Raw genomic sequence first — 15,070 nt, forward strand, 5'->3', positions numbered from 1 at the left:
CTCAATCAAAAGGTGTGTTAGTGCCATTGTCTTCCTTGCGATGTTATTTAAGTCTGTTCTGTCTAATAATAGAAATCTGAGGCTGTGTTTTTCTTTTTCTTATAAGTTTCCACAGAGGTTTATCACTGTAAGTAGGGCTTTTTATGAACCTTCTGTCAGGAGGGCAAACAAGAGACCAGCACACGCACACCGGGATTGGAGGAGAGCACAGCGTATGGACAAAGTGAAAAGGCAGGTTTTTGTGTTTTCCCTGACTATTCCTAAGTATCTAATAGGATTTGATGCAGTTCCAGGGACAGTCACAATCTCTATCTCTAAACTCTTTGACTAAAGTAAGCTCTAAGCAAAGAAGAAGAGACAAGGTAGAACTCAGAAATTTAATTCACTCAGCAAAATTAAGGCACATAAATAAGTAAAGCTAGCCATCAAGAAGGGAGAAAATACATTTCGTGTTTATCTTTTTCTCTGAGTTTGAAGTCAAATGCATGGGAAGAAACTCAGTGTGTTTTATGTTTATGTTTGTTTGTTTATTTTGAGAGAGAGAGAGAAATGAGCAGGGGAGGGGCAGACAGAGAGGGAGAGCGAGAGAATCCCAAGCAGGCTCTACACCATCCATGCAGAGCCTGACTTGGGGCTTGAACTCCTGAACTTCAAGATCATCACCTGAGATGAAACCAGGAGTTGGATGCTTAACCGACAGAGCCACGCAGGCGCCCCAGTTTTTGATGCTTTTAAGTCTTCTCTGAAAACTGCACATGGAAGCTTTGCCTCTTACTATCAAGCCTTGGAAGGGATTGTGACGTATTTTAGAATTTTTTTTCTGCTTTATTCTCTTGTCCAAGAGGAATATATCCTGACAGGCAGATGCTCCTCCCTAAGGAGCTGACTGAACCAAAGTGCTCCTGAATAAAAAAGTGACCTCCAAAGGGAACTTAATAAAAACATACGACATGTGGCGTGTGACATGCCATGTTGGAAGGCTAGTTTGGTAGGAGCCATATTGGGTATTTAAGATTTCTTCAACACAATGGTAAATGATACAAAAAAAAAAAAAACAAAAACACTGCTATATTTACATTCAAAGAAGATCTAGAATAGAATCTTTTTTGTCTTAAGAGTTGAATGATGTCTGACCCAAACTGCCTGATCCTTTCCTTGTAAGTAACTTCTTGTGAATTCAGGGTTTTGCCCCTGCATTTGTCTGCTTTTGTGCGAGCTTCTCAATAGAAAGATGCTATCAGGTAAGTGTGTGTGTGGTAAGGGATTTAGCTCACAAAGACAAGGTTGTGCAGGATTTGTATAGACATGTGTTTCCATAAAATTTATACTTAAAACGCCCAGACATGGTGATAAAGTTGATTTGTTAAAGAAAAAAGTCTCATTCTTTGGTCAAATCTCTTGGAAATCTACGAGTACAAAGGTCAAGTTAAATGAAAAAAAAAAACCCCAATTCTTACTTTGGATCTATTTCTAGGTTACTTCAAATGGCTTTTGAAAATGCTTTGCTTCATTTGAAAGTATTCATTTGACCAGGGTGCATGGGAAGGAATGGTCCTATTCCAAAAGGGAATACATTGAAAGGCTTTAATCCTCATTTATGGAATCTTAGGCTGGTAGTGACTTTTAGATCATCAGTTCAATGTCTTCCTGAAGATAATCATTTGGCCTCACTAGCACATTTCCAGTGATGAGAAACTCATTATGTTTTAGAGGGTCTTTCTCTTTGGGGAAATTACTGGAAGTTCTTTCTTGTTTTGAGATTAAATCTGCAATCTGCACACCTGTAATTTCTACATGTCAGGACAATACAAAGAGAGGAGTAATCATATCACATAAAATAGAAGTTATTTTAGGCCTCTTCCAATATTTGTATAAAGATTGGTCCTCACAGACATCTTGCCCTCAGACTTCCCTCCAGGATTCAACCCATTTGGTTCCTCCAAACATTTCTCACAGGCCAATGTTTTCAGGGTTTCACCAGACTAACTTCTTCCAGACACAATGACAGTCTCTTTCTCTCTCTCTCTCTCTCTCTCTCTCTCTCTCTCTCTTTTTCTCTCTGTGTCTCTAATGTTCTACTTAGCTTCAGTTAGGTAGAATCACCTTGAATTATGTGGTCCTTAGCCCTATGGATGCATCTGAAACACCTGGGAAACTTTGAAGAATTTCACCTAATTTGCAGACACTATGTTTTAGCTGATTAGGGATGGGGGCTGGGCAGCAGTATTTTCTAAAAAGTATTAGTGAGGAAGAAGTAGGGCCCCTTCTACCTGGGGCACAGGCCGGAATTTAGGACTGTGGACACAGCTCGTTACGAAACACATGATCAGGCCTAGCTGAGTCTTGAGAAAACCTGTTAAGCATTGTAGCAGAAGGTAATACCATTTATCAAACGTTGCCTCAATGCCTGGCATCAGACTAGGTATAAACTCAATTATTTATAAAATTTACAAGAACTTGAGGCTCAAAGTAATGAAGTGACAGGACTTTGGTGATTGCCAGGAAGAAAGAGGCAAGGAGATTGCACACTAGGTTCTTTGGCCCTTGAGCTACCCTATCTCTTGGTAACCTCTCTCTCTGTGCTAGCACACAGGGCCCTTACAGAACAAGGACTTGACAATGGTCATGGTAGCTGTTGGGATTTAAGGGTCAGTTCTTAGGCTGCTGATAGGCCTAGTGTGGGGTGAGAGCTGGGGGGGGTGTGTCCTTTGTTACCCATATCACTTGGTGTTCGGGCTGGGCAAACCCAGGGAGGATGGGTCTTTTCCACTGTTGGCTTTGCTCCTCCTCCTTGACACAGAGCCTCCTGAATACAGGAGGTAAATCAGATGGAGGGCGGTTCCTTGAAGAGGCCAAGTGGCTGGGCTGCCAAGACAGGTAATGCAATGGAAGCCAGTAGGTGTAAAGGCCCCCATCCTGACCTTCGTGTTCATTTCACTCCAAAACTCCAAATCAGAGCCTCAGGTTTTTTCCCAGAGAGCATGTGAAGAAGAAAACCTCTATGGCTGTCACCTCGAGCTGACTAAAGACACAGATTACAATTCTGATGTACTGACTGCTTCATTCTGTTCCTTCCTGCTATCCTTACAGACTTGACCAACAGAATACTGGGTGCATCTAAGCCAAGTATGTTAAACCCAAGTCATCAGACTCTGACCATCTTTGGAGGCCTCCTGACTATTTCATGTCAACACATGGTCCTATGCAGGTTCCTGTGGAGGTGTTTTAGTAAAGACATTAATAACAAAGCATGGAGCCCCTAGGGGGCCATTTTCTATTTTATTTTATAATATACTTTTTCTTATTTTAAAGTTTATTTTAAGAAAGAGCAAGCAGGGGAAGGGCAGTGGGGCGGGGGGAGAGAGAGAGAGAGAGAGAAGGGAGAGAGAGAATCCCAAGCAGGATCCGTGGCTCGATTTCACAACTGTGAGATCATGACCTGAGCTAAAATCAAGAGTCAGACCCTTAAGCAACTGAACCACCCAGGTGCCTCCATTTTATACTATCATTAAAAAAAAAAAACAAAAAAAAAACAACTTATTTTTTGGGTCTCTGGGTGGCTCAGTCAGTTAAGCATCTGACTTCAGCTAAGGTCATGATCTCGCAGATCGTGGGTTCAAGCCCCACATCGGGCTTTGTGCTGGCAGCTCAGAGCCTGGATCCTGCTTCGGATTCTGTGTCTCCCTCTTTCTCTCTGTCCCTCCCTGCTTGCGCTCTGTCTCTGTCTCGTCAAAAAAAAAAAAAAAAAAAAAAAAGTAAACTAAATAAACATTAAAAAAGATTGAAGAAAAGCCCCTTACATTAGAGTTTCATTTATATTAATATTCACATGATCTCTTCAGTGTATGAACCTAGAAGCATTCAGTGACTGGAAAAAATTCTGCTTCTTTCTTGCAAATACTGACACTAAAAGGTGATAACCACATAGGGACCTATTGATGGGATATTCTTTTTAAGTCTGTCACAGGGACAGACTTGGATCAGGTTGGGCTTCTAAAGTTTTCGTCACAGACTTAATGCTGCTTTCTCAAGAGTTTAATTATTTATCTCCATTTGGTTCTCTAAGACACCTACTTGAGTCAGTGTTGTGAGGCCAAGAGGTTCTTGAGAGGGCAAGGAATATTGGCCTAAGAAAGTGAGCTGATACAGGAGAGACTGAAAATAAGGTGCATTAGTAAATGGCCTTCCATACTGGTGTAGTTAAACTGCACCCAGAAATACGGGAAAGTACTTGAAAACACAGCCCTTAGAATTCTCCTGCAAAGGAGCTGGGGTATCTGTGTCCCCACAGCTGTCTGTCAGTGGGTAAGGACTTCTGGCAGTCCTCACATACCTACCTTCCTTTGAGCTACAGGGATTGACTATTGGAAGTCTGGTTGGGCACGCATGGAAATGGTGTATTAGGGGAAAAACTAAATACCATGGATGTGGTAGGTGAGGGGGTATGGAGAGTTCAATGGGTTTGCCATGAGAGATGAAATTTGAAGTATTTATGATTATTAAGTTGGTCTACTACAAGTCTTCAGTACTTAAAGTATTGTTAGGAGAACTGCACACAATTTTAGAGAATTAAACATTAAAATGGGTTTTGGTCCATACTAATCTTGGAAGATTTTCGAATCATGTGTCTCTTCCAAAATAGTTGTTGCTCCCAAGTTGTCAGTTGAGGTCAGTTTACATATAGTTGGTTTCCAATTTGTGTCCTGGTCGGTGCTAGCCATGTAGACTCTAATATATATAAGCTTATAGTGAAAGTCTCAGTATTACAATTAACAACATTTTTTCTAATGTTTATTTATTTTTTTTTAATTTTTTTTTCAACGTTTTTTATTTATTTTTGGGACAGAGAGAGACAGAGCATGAACGGGGGAGGGGCAGAGAGAGAGGGAGACACAGAATCGGAAACAGGCTCCAGGCTCTGAGCCATCAGCCCAGAGCCCGACGCGGGGCTTGAACTCACGGACTGCGAGATCGTGACCTGGCTGAAGTCGGACACTCAACCGACGGCGCCACCCAGGCGCCCCTCTAATGTTTATTTTTGAGAGAGAGAGAGAGAGAGAGTGCAAGTTGAGGAGGAGCAGAGACAGAGTGAGACACAGAATCCGAAGCAGGCTCCAGACTCTGAGCTGTCAGCACAGAGCACGATGTGGGCCTCGAACCCACAAATTGTGAGATCATGACCTGAGCTGGAGTGAGATGCTTAACTGACTAAGCCACCCAGGTGCCCCACAACATAATTTTAAAAATAGGTATATGTGGATTGCTAAGGGAGCACATACAGGATAAAAGCTTGAAATTCTGTGATGCTCCTCTCATAGAGGTGTATGTGTGTTCCCTGCCCTATGTTTTGGTTTGGCTCTGTGACTCAGGTCCTGGCAGCTTCCATTTCCTGTCCCTGCAAGTGCTAACATTTGTAACCTTTCCGCTGGGTAACTCATCCGCCATGACGTGAGCATCTCACATCACCTGGTGGGTCCCATGTAGATGCTCCCATCAACAGCCATGGTTGAATCCCCATCAGACAGCCAGAATCAGCTTTGAGCCATGGGAACACACTATTTTTGGGGATCCATTCCAGCCAAGCTTTTCAGTGACTGCTGTTCCAGATGAGGGCTCCCTGCAACCTTATGGGAACCCCCACATGTGGGAATTCCCACATGTTAACTACACAACAAGACTAGTCAACCTACAGAACCATGAGACATAGTAAAACAATCTTGTTTTAAGCCACAAAGTGTTTTAGTGGGTTTGTTGGGCTGAAGTTGATAATGGGACCACTTGTTTGAGTTTTAGGGCAGGTTTCTTTTTTTTTTTTAATGATTATTTATTTTCAGGGGGGAGGGGCAGAGAGAAGCGGGGGGAGAGAGAGAGAATCCCAAGCAGGCTTAGCACTGTTAGCACAGAGCCTGATAAGGGGCTCGATCCCACAAACCATGAGATCATGACCTGAGCCAAAATCTAGTGTTGGTCGCTCAACCAACTGAGCCACCCAGGTGCCCTTAGGGGATGTTTCTTAGAGTTAGAAGGATGTTACTTAATAATACATTCTTCTTATATATAAGCAGGTCACTTACTTTGAGTTGGAGAATGACTGAGTTTTCCATAAAAGAAGGTCAAAGGAGACAGAGCAAAAGTCCAGGGATGTACACATGCTGGTATGTTTCAGTAAGACTGAAATGATAAAGAAGGATAGAAAGTATTAAGGTGATGGGTAATGGAGGTTCCTATGTACCTAGGAAGGACCTCTGTCCTCTGAGTTGCCCAAATTGCCCTCAAGAAGCTAACCATCTTAGATCATCAATGAATTGGATATTAGTAAACCCATGGGCTCATTCACATTCATTGACTAGAAACGAATTAATCAGTAGTAAATACAACTCATTCTTTTAGTCCTCCAAAGATTTACTAAGCACTTACTAGGTGTTAAATATTAAAGTAATGGGGAAACCAAAAAGCTTTCTTAAAGTTTGGAGTGTCATCGATACCTAAATGTTGAAATGAAAACATACAGAAGCAGCAAATGATAGATGCTCTTGGAATGGACAGAAGAAAATAGGAGCAACGAACCCCAACCTCAGAAGGAATTCTTTGTGTGGTTATGTGTTGATGTATGTCTTGCGAAGGAGCTACCACCGCCACCCCAACCTGATACCATACCAATACCTCCCTTCAAAAAAGATGTTGTCAGGTTTTAATGAAATATTAGTAGCAGTGACAGCAGGTACTTCAATTGGATTAATTATGTGCTGAGCACCAATTTAAGGGCTTTGAATATATTAAATTTCTTTTAAAAACTGTTTTTTATTTTGAGAGTACACATGAGAGCAGGGGGGGAAGAGTGCAGAGAGAAAATCCCAAGCAGGCTCCATGCTGTCAGGGCAGCGCCCGCTATGGGGCCCGAACCCACGAACTGTGAGATCACGACCCGAGCTGAAATCAAGAGTCAGGTCCTCAACTGACTGAGCCACCCAGATGCCCTTGAATCTTTTAACTCCTAAAACTGTTGATTGGGTATTACTAGTTTTAACCCCATTTTGGGGAGAAGCTACAGGGGAATTCACGTTGTTGGCTAAAGTCATATAAGAGTAAGTGGCAGCACTGGGCTATGAACCTAGGCCACCACTCCTAACCAGTACACTAGTTCCTCTCCTGAACATGCTGTGAGTTGTGACTGAAAGTCTTTCATAAAAAGTTACTTTTCAATGACAAATTGGTGACCCTCACGTTTCCTTTCTTTGTATATTAGCGATGGACGGTCTTGAAAAACATGATCAGTATTATTCAGGGAAGACCTCCATCAGTCTATGGTTTGGTTGTTGTGTGCCATTATAATCTTATACTTTAATAAAAGGCTAAGTGGAATTTTTTTTAATCGCTGTGGATACTGTGATAAAACCAAGTCCTGATGCTGTTTTGCTCATCATTGGGGTCCAGTAACCCAATATTGGACCGAGCACATGAGTCTCTTGCTGGATCACTTGTCAAAAAGTAAGTATCTGATTAAGCTGTGAGGCTCAAAGACATGAGTGCTGCTGGTAAAAGCATGTCTGTGCCATATTTTTAACCTGGGGGTTCTTGTTTGAAGATGCCCATCGATTTGGCCAAAAGGTGCATCTTGAGGTGAAGATGATGAAAGCAGAGCATATGCTTAGGACAAGAGCGATGTTCAAGGTAGTGCTTGTTTCTTAAGGAACTCACCGGCTCATGAGCTTCCAGGGACAACTGGGAGTAAGTAGACCACTGGCACCTTAATTTCTAGTATCTACATAGACCAGACGCAGATGAATTGTTGGGAGCATGCTGACAGAAATAACAATAGCTACCCTTTATGGAGAATGTACTATATGCCAGGCCCTGTCATAAGCCATATCTCCCAGCAACAGTATGATGTAGGAACAATGACAGCGCCATTTTAAAATGAGACTGGGAGTCCAGAAGTGGTTGAGAAAGTTGCAGGGACCACGTAATTGGTAAGTGTTAGAGCCAGGGCTTGAACTGGAGGGGTTCTAAAGGGAGAGATCTGTGACTCCTGGGGCAGAAAGCCCATCAGAGTCAGAAATGCTTGGCTATTTTTTTGTCTGATGCTTGGAAAATTTCCTTCTCTCTGAATTTGGCAAGGCCTCCCTGCTAGTTGATCTTACATGCATTTTTACCTGTTTTGGAGGTTCTTGATAGCAGTAGGGAACTCTTTGATTCACTGTCTGGTGATATTTGAATCAATCTAAGAGGGGTTGGATGAACATAGAGTTGGCTGCTTAAAATCAGGATGGATGGTATCGCTGTGTCAAGACTCAGATCAGGGGTGCCTGGGTGGCTCATTCAGTTAACTGTCTTACTCTTGATTTCTGCTCAGGCCATGATCTCACAGTTTGTGAGTTCGAGCCCTGCGTCGGGGTCCGCACTGACAGTGCAGAGCCTGCTTGGGATTCTGTCTCTGCCCCCCCTTCTCCCTCCTCCCTCAAAATAAATAAACTTAAAAAAAAAAGACTGAGAGTGAAAGATGAAAGTACAGATTATCAGGAGACCTTCCAACAGTAGTACTTGAAGGCAGATCCCACTGATGAAAAGAAAAACACAGGAACATAGTGTCCTGTTTTTAAAGTCGGGCTGTGTTCATGGAAACCAGTGTTAAGACACAGAGAATTGAACTACTTACTGTCAGTAGAATCACAGAATTCAATGAGAAATCTTAGAACTCTGGTTGAAAAAAGTAGATTCAAGTGATAAAAAAATAGAAGCTGGTTCTCTAACCCTGAATAAAAAAGTCGTCAAAGTAAAGATAAAAGCCTGGACTTCCTGCTGAGTGGGGATCAGAACAGGCGAGGAGAACCCACCCGGCGAATTGGCAACTCTATCCGCATGGTGGTGGCAGTAGAATCCGTGCCCCTACCAGAAGTTCAAGTAATAGGCTAAATGCCTATTTTGCAGGACAGCCCACAATCTTAGGCTGAGATTTGCTTTGTCCCAATTAGAGCATCGCTTGGCATTAATGGATAAAAAGAGCTCATCTCTTGTAAGTGCTCGGGTTTTTGAGTATATAATCTCTGCCCTCCATCCTTCACTAATTCCTCCCCTTGGCGTTTCAGAATCCAGTGGGCGCCCGCTTGATCCCAGACCCAGAGCCATGTGGCTTGGTGGCAGCTGGCAGGGGAATAAACAGGACAGAGCAGATGGGGCAACAGCTGGAGTAGACGGAGTTCATTTTGACATCGCTTTTCAAGTGAGGCTCAGCCACCCAGCTCACAGGCCTAGTCAGTGGGTAGTTTGTGGCTCAGTGAAAAACACAATAAATGTGTACTTGAACTAAGAAGTCTTGGAAAAAGTTGAGAAAGTACTATTTTGATCTGATGGCCTGGATTTAAAAGGGAGGGCTGGCCAGCGTGCCAGTCCCTGCGGCGCATGTAATTGTCTATGTAGCCGTTGATCCTGGTAGAGCTCTTTGTGGGGGAAGTTCGCCTGGTCAGAAAGTAAACCAGTCTTAAAGATCCTCAGCTTCCGTGGTATTTCAGCTAGAACTTGGACGACCAAACCTGGAATCTGTTCAAACAGGAGAGGCAGGAGAGAGTCGCATTTAATTGGTCGGGGGTTTAGCCTAGCCATCTGGATTGTCAGAGGCCCCCCAAGTGGTTCTAATGTACAGCCAGGTTGCAGAATCATTGGTTTAGAAAGAATTCTTGGGGGCGCTTGGGTGGCGCAGTTGGTTAAGCGTCCAACTTCAGCCAGGTCACGATCTCGCAGTCCGGGAGTTCGAGCCCCGCGTCGGGCTCTGGGCTGATGGCTCAGAGCCTGGAGCCTGTTTCCGATTCTGTGTCTCCCTCTCTCTCTGCCCCTCCCCCGTTCATGCTCTGTCTCTCTCTGTCCCCAAAATAAATAAACGTTGAAAAAAAAAAAAAAAGAAAGAATTCTTGGAGGTGATCAGGATGCCCTGTTGGTGGGGAAAGAGGTAATGTTCTCCCTCTGGATCCTCAGGTTTGTTGACTTCAGCAAGAGTTTGGAGCAAGGTGAAAGGCTTCCCGAGAAAAAGAAACTGGGATCCAAAGCTGTCCCCATTACCTCCTTACCTGTTGTGACTTTGAGGAAAGGATTTAACTTCGGTGTTTGGGTGTCCTATTTACAAGGGATATTTCCCCTTCCTGAAGGGTTGCTGATAAACGAAATAAGATACTTTACAGGAAGTCGTTTAGATCAGCCACATCCTAAAACACGTGTGTGTGTGTGTGTGTGTGTGTGTGTGTGTGTGTGTATGCACGCGTACACATATACACTTGACCCTTGAACAAAGTGGTGGTTAGGGATGCTGACCTACCCCGCCGCAGCCATGCAGTAAAAATTCTAAAAGTAGAATTTTGGACTCTCCAAAAGCTCAACTAATAAAAACCTATTGTGCCCTGGAGGCCTTAATGATAGCGTAAATAGTAACAATTGATTAACACATATTTTGTAAATTACATGTAGTATGTGAATAGTGTAAGAATACAGTAAATGTGTATAGTATAAGAATATAATCTTAAAAGAATATAATACAGTCTTTTTTTCATTTATTTTTAATTTTTAAAAATGTTTATGTATTCTTGAGAGAGAGAGAGAGACAGAGTGCGAGTGGGCAGAAAGAGAAGGAGACACAGAATCCAGAGCAGGCTCCAGGCTCCGAGCTGTCAGCACAGAGGCCAATGTGGGGCTTGAACTCATGAACTCTGAGGTCATGACTTGAGCTGAAGGTGGACGCTTAACTGACTGAGCCACCCAGGCCCCCCTATACACTACATTAAGTAAGCCTGAGGAAAGAAAATGTTGAGGGTATCATGAGGAAGAAAAAAAATACATTGACTGTATCGTATGGAAGAAAATCTCTACCTACATGGATCCATACAGTTCAAACTCTTGCTGAACATGTATTTAAAGGAACTCATTCCTAGGATGGGGGTAATGCATGCTCTAGGCAAAAGAAAAATGCAATAAATACGTGCAGATCTAAAGTAGATAATAAAGTCCGTGCCCACTAGCAGGTGGTAAAAGGGGCTGGAGGGACCCCAACACTGTAGAGAGGTGCGCCTGGCATTTCCTCCATGGATTATTCTGTGTCTGCTTTTCGGTAGTTAACAGGAATGCTAAGACAACGCTTCAGAAGCAGCAAGAAGGGTGCCCAGCAGAATCACACCCACCGTCCTCTTGCCTGGGCTTGAAGTCGGACTGTATGTGTGATACTGGGCACTTGACTTGTATGTGACTTACACATAAGCTTTCACGCAAGAATTTAAAGGACAAAAAGCCTTCCTCTGACACAGAATGTTGAGAAGCGTTTCTAACCCCCCTTGATAGGTGAGGAAATGGAGGTCCTATCAAATTGAATGATTTGTCAAGTTGTCTCTGCAGATAGGTGGCCAAAGTGTGGCGGTGAACTCAGCTCTCAGTCCCGTCCTCCCCGCTCCGTACCCTCTCTCCCTGTCTATAGTGGCACCTCCCAGACTTCAATCCATGTAAAAGTCTCCTGTGGCTTTGGTGGAAATGTGGACTCCGACTGGGTAGGTCTGGGGCAGCTCCCAAGAGCCTCCATTTCTAGCCAGCTCTCAGATGTCAGAATTTGCCAGCCCTTCATCCGCGTGACAGCGACCTGAAGATTCACGTCCCCCCCGCCACCCCCGACACGTATTCCATCGCTTCCCTTTTCCAGCACAGAGACTGTCATTTGGAATCCTGCTGTTGGAAGGTCTATTCTCCCCATTTTCTGCTCCTTCCCCTCTTAAAATTTCACACTTAAGAATTGTGTTGATCTCCCCCCACCTCATTGCTGGATGCATCTCAGTATCTTGAGGACTAGATGACAGACCCCTCTAGATGGGAATTGAATCTTGACCTGGGACAGTTTTGGCTGTGTGTAAAATAACGAATAAATACACACAGGCAAGAGAACCCGCCTGGCACCCGGGAGTGGGGAGTTGCAGGCCTTCTTATTCATGGGGATATCCTAAACACCGCAGTCATGACTTTGATCAGAATTGGTTTATTACTACTGCTTGCTTTCCCCAGGTGGTCAGCTAGGTCTTTGTACGATGATCCGTTAAAAACTGTAGAATTTCTGAAACACCATTTGCTTCACTCAGTCAGGGTCAGTGCTAGCCAGTGGTTGCTTAGCAATAATAATGACATGGTGAGAATTGTCTGATGGGCTTTGAATGCCCTGAGCAGAGGCTAGCCAAGGGCAGCTGCTTGGTTAATTGTGGCCTCCGGTCATCACCAGGAGACCAGTGCTGATGAGGGACGCAAAGGGCCGAAAACGCTGCAAAACGGATTGTAGGTCCCATTTTTGGTATAAATACACATTTAAGAAGTTGAACTGGTGATAAAATCCTTAATATGCAGAGAACATTTTCATGGGCTGCAAACAGTGAACACAGAGACCTGGCTTCAAATGATGTATTCTCCTCCAAGAGCCCAGGAGGTAATTTGATGGTATGTGTGGCTCCTGCCTTCTAGAATTCTCTATGGGTGATGGATGGCAATGGCCATAGCACCAATGGCAGAATGGCCACCTGAGGAATGGCCGCTTATAAAATGTCATTTTTAAACACAGCTATTTGTGAATGATTGGAGTTTATGTTGGTTGCTCTCCCCTGCCCCCACCTTTTTATAGAACTCAGAATGAACTGATAATGTTCCTATGCCTGGGGCGTTTCATGTCAAGTTTAAGTCGACAGTAGATTGGAAATGCCAAGTTATAAAATCGTGAAAATAAGGGTTTCTATCAGAAACCTTGGAACTGTATGTTAGCAGTTAGGGAGACTGACTCATGGTCTGGATGACCTCATCATCTCTTGCCTCCTCCAAGCCCCCCGAGCTTTGTGGTCATGTTGCAATTAGCGATGTAGTGACAGAATGTGTACCGAATGTTGTCATGACTGATGACTGATGCTCTTGTCACCTTGCTGATACTGTTAGTACTTTTTAGAACCCTAAGACTCTGAAGTGTCCTGGGTTCAGGACAGAACAAGACTAGGAATCTGAAAGACAATTACAATAACGGGGAAGAGGGACATAATTGCAAAGGGAGGGAAAAAGAAGTTGGGGACCGGATAGTGATCTCACAGGTGATGATCAGCTGCAGCATGCAGGGCAGAGATGAGTTTACAGTTCTGGAAGGTCAAAGAATTTTCAGACTCAGCTGGGGAATAGTATGGCCAGTGACATTACATTTTGTGAGTCTGATGTTCTCTGAATTCTGTTTTAAATGTTCATTTATTTTTGAGAGAGAGAGTGTGAGCGGGGAAGAGGCAGAGAGAGAGAGAGGGGGAGAGACAGAGAATCCCATGCAGGCTCTGCACTCTCAGTACAGAGTCTGACACAGGGCTTGAATCCACGGACCATGAGATCGTGACCTAAGCCAAAACCACGAGTCAGATGATTAGCTGGCTGAGTCACCCAGGTGCCCCAGGACTTTTTTTTTTTTTAATGTTAAGTTTTGAGAGAGACAAAGAGAGAGCAAGCGAGCATGGGCAGGGAAAGGACAGAGAGAGAGGGGGGCATAGAAGATCCGGGCTCTGCACTGACATCAGTGAGCCTGATGTGGGGCTTAAACTCACTAATCCTGAGATCATGATCTGGGCTGAAGTTGGATGCTTAACCTACTGAGCCACCCAGGAGCTCCTCTGAATTATTCTCAGAATTATCCTACTTAGAGGTTAGTTGACTCAGATTCTAAGCAGTGAAGCCAAGTTAACCAAAGTATTTCTTGGAGTTCTCTTATGCTTGGAACAAAAAAACAAAACAACACAAAAGAGTAAGATTTTAAAGTAACATGTGGGCAGTTGCTCATTAGCGGGTAGGATCCCTGAGCTTTGAAAATGAGGTGTAAAGAATGACAGTTGACCTCCAGAATTCCTGTCTATCTGTAGCAAAATCCCTGAATAAGGTGACTGAGTTGATTTGAGGTTTATTTTCAAACACAGCTCTACTTGGCTGTAACTGCTACCATCCCACCCTCTGACGTTGTTTTTTTTTGTTTGTTTTTTTTTTTTAATTTTTTTTAATGTTTATTTTTGAGAGAGAGAGAGAGAGCGAGAGAGCGAGTGAGCATGAGCAGGGGGCAAGGGCAGAGAGCAAAGGAGACACAGAATCCGAAGCAGGCTCCAGGCTCTGAGCTGTCAGCCCAGAGCCCGATGTGGGGCTTGAACTCACGAACCGTGAGATCATGACCTGAGCCGAAGTCGGACGCCTAACTGACTGAGCCACCCAGGTACCCTCCCTCTGTCATTGTTAATGTATTCCTTTCTGGAAGGTTAACGCCCTGGAATGCTACAGTGCATGTGCTTATGACGAGGTGGAGCCTAGAATCTCTAAGATGACACCAAGGGAAAGAGAAAAAACAACTCAAAAAGGTAAAGAGAAATTAGGCTTGAAAAACGTATCTTTATGGGGTGCCTGAGTGGCTTAGTTAAGCGTCCGAGTTTGGCTCAGGTCTTAGGGTTCCTGTGTTCAAGCCTGACGTTGGATCCTCTGTTCCCCTCTTGCTCTGCCCCCTCCCCCAGTTTGCTCTCTCTCTCTCTCTCTCTCTCTCTCAAAAATAAACATTAAAAAAAGAAAAAGAGAAAAAAAAACATACCTTTAAGAAAACCTGGTCCAAACCTACACAATCAGACCCATTGATTTAAAACACTACACTTACGAAGTCACTCCCTTGCTCAAAAACTTCAGTGATGCCCCTAGTCTGGAGAATCAAGTCTGCACACTGCATTTGGGCCTCCAGGACTTGTCCCCAGCTAATCTTGCTCCCTAAATCAAAAGGCATCTCACCCCATTTTTACTACATGCAAGGCTCTTGATTTCTGCCGTGGATGTCTTTCTCTTTCAATAAGACTGTGATCACCTTGTGGCCAGGGAAGTGTGTTACCTACCTTTAGGTCGTTTATAATATCGATCACCTGCCTTCGCCCCTCCCAGGAAGAATGACTTAGGCCCCCCTCTGTCCACTGACCACACATTAGCCCATTCTACTTGCCTTGCTAATCTTGATGAGGGTAGCTGCTACCAGCCTCTCTGAGATTAGGGCTGCAAGTTCAACTGTCTTAAGTCAGGC

Source organism: Prionailurus viverrinus, chromosome A1 (assembly GCF_022837055.1).
Source record: "Prionailurus viverrinus isolate Anna chromosome A1, UM_Priviv_1.0, whole genome shotgun sequence".
In the NCBI taxonomy this organism is placed as follows: domain Eukaryota; kingdom Metazoa; phylum Chordata; class Mammalia; order Carnivora; family Felidae; genus Prionailurus; species Prionailurus viverrinus.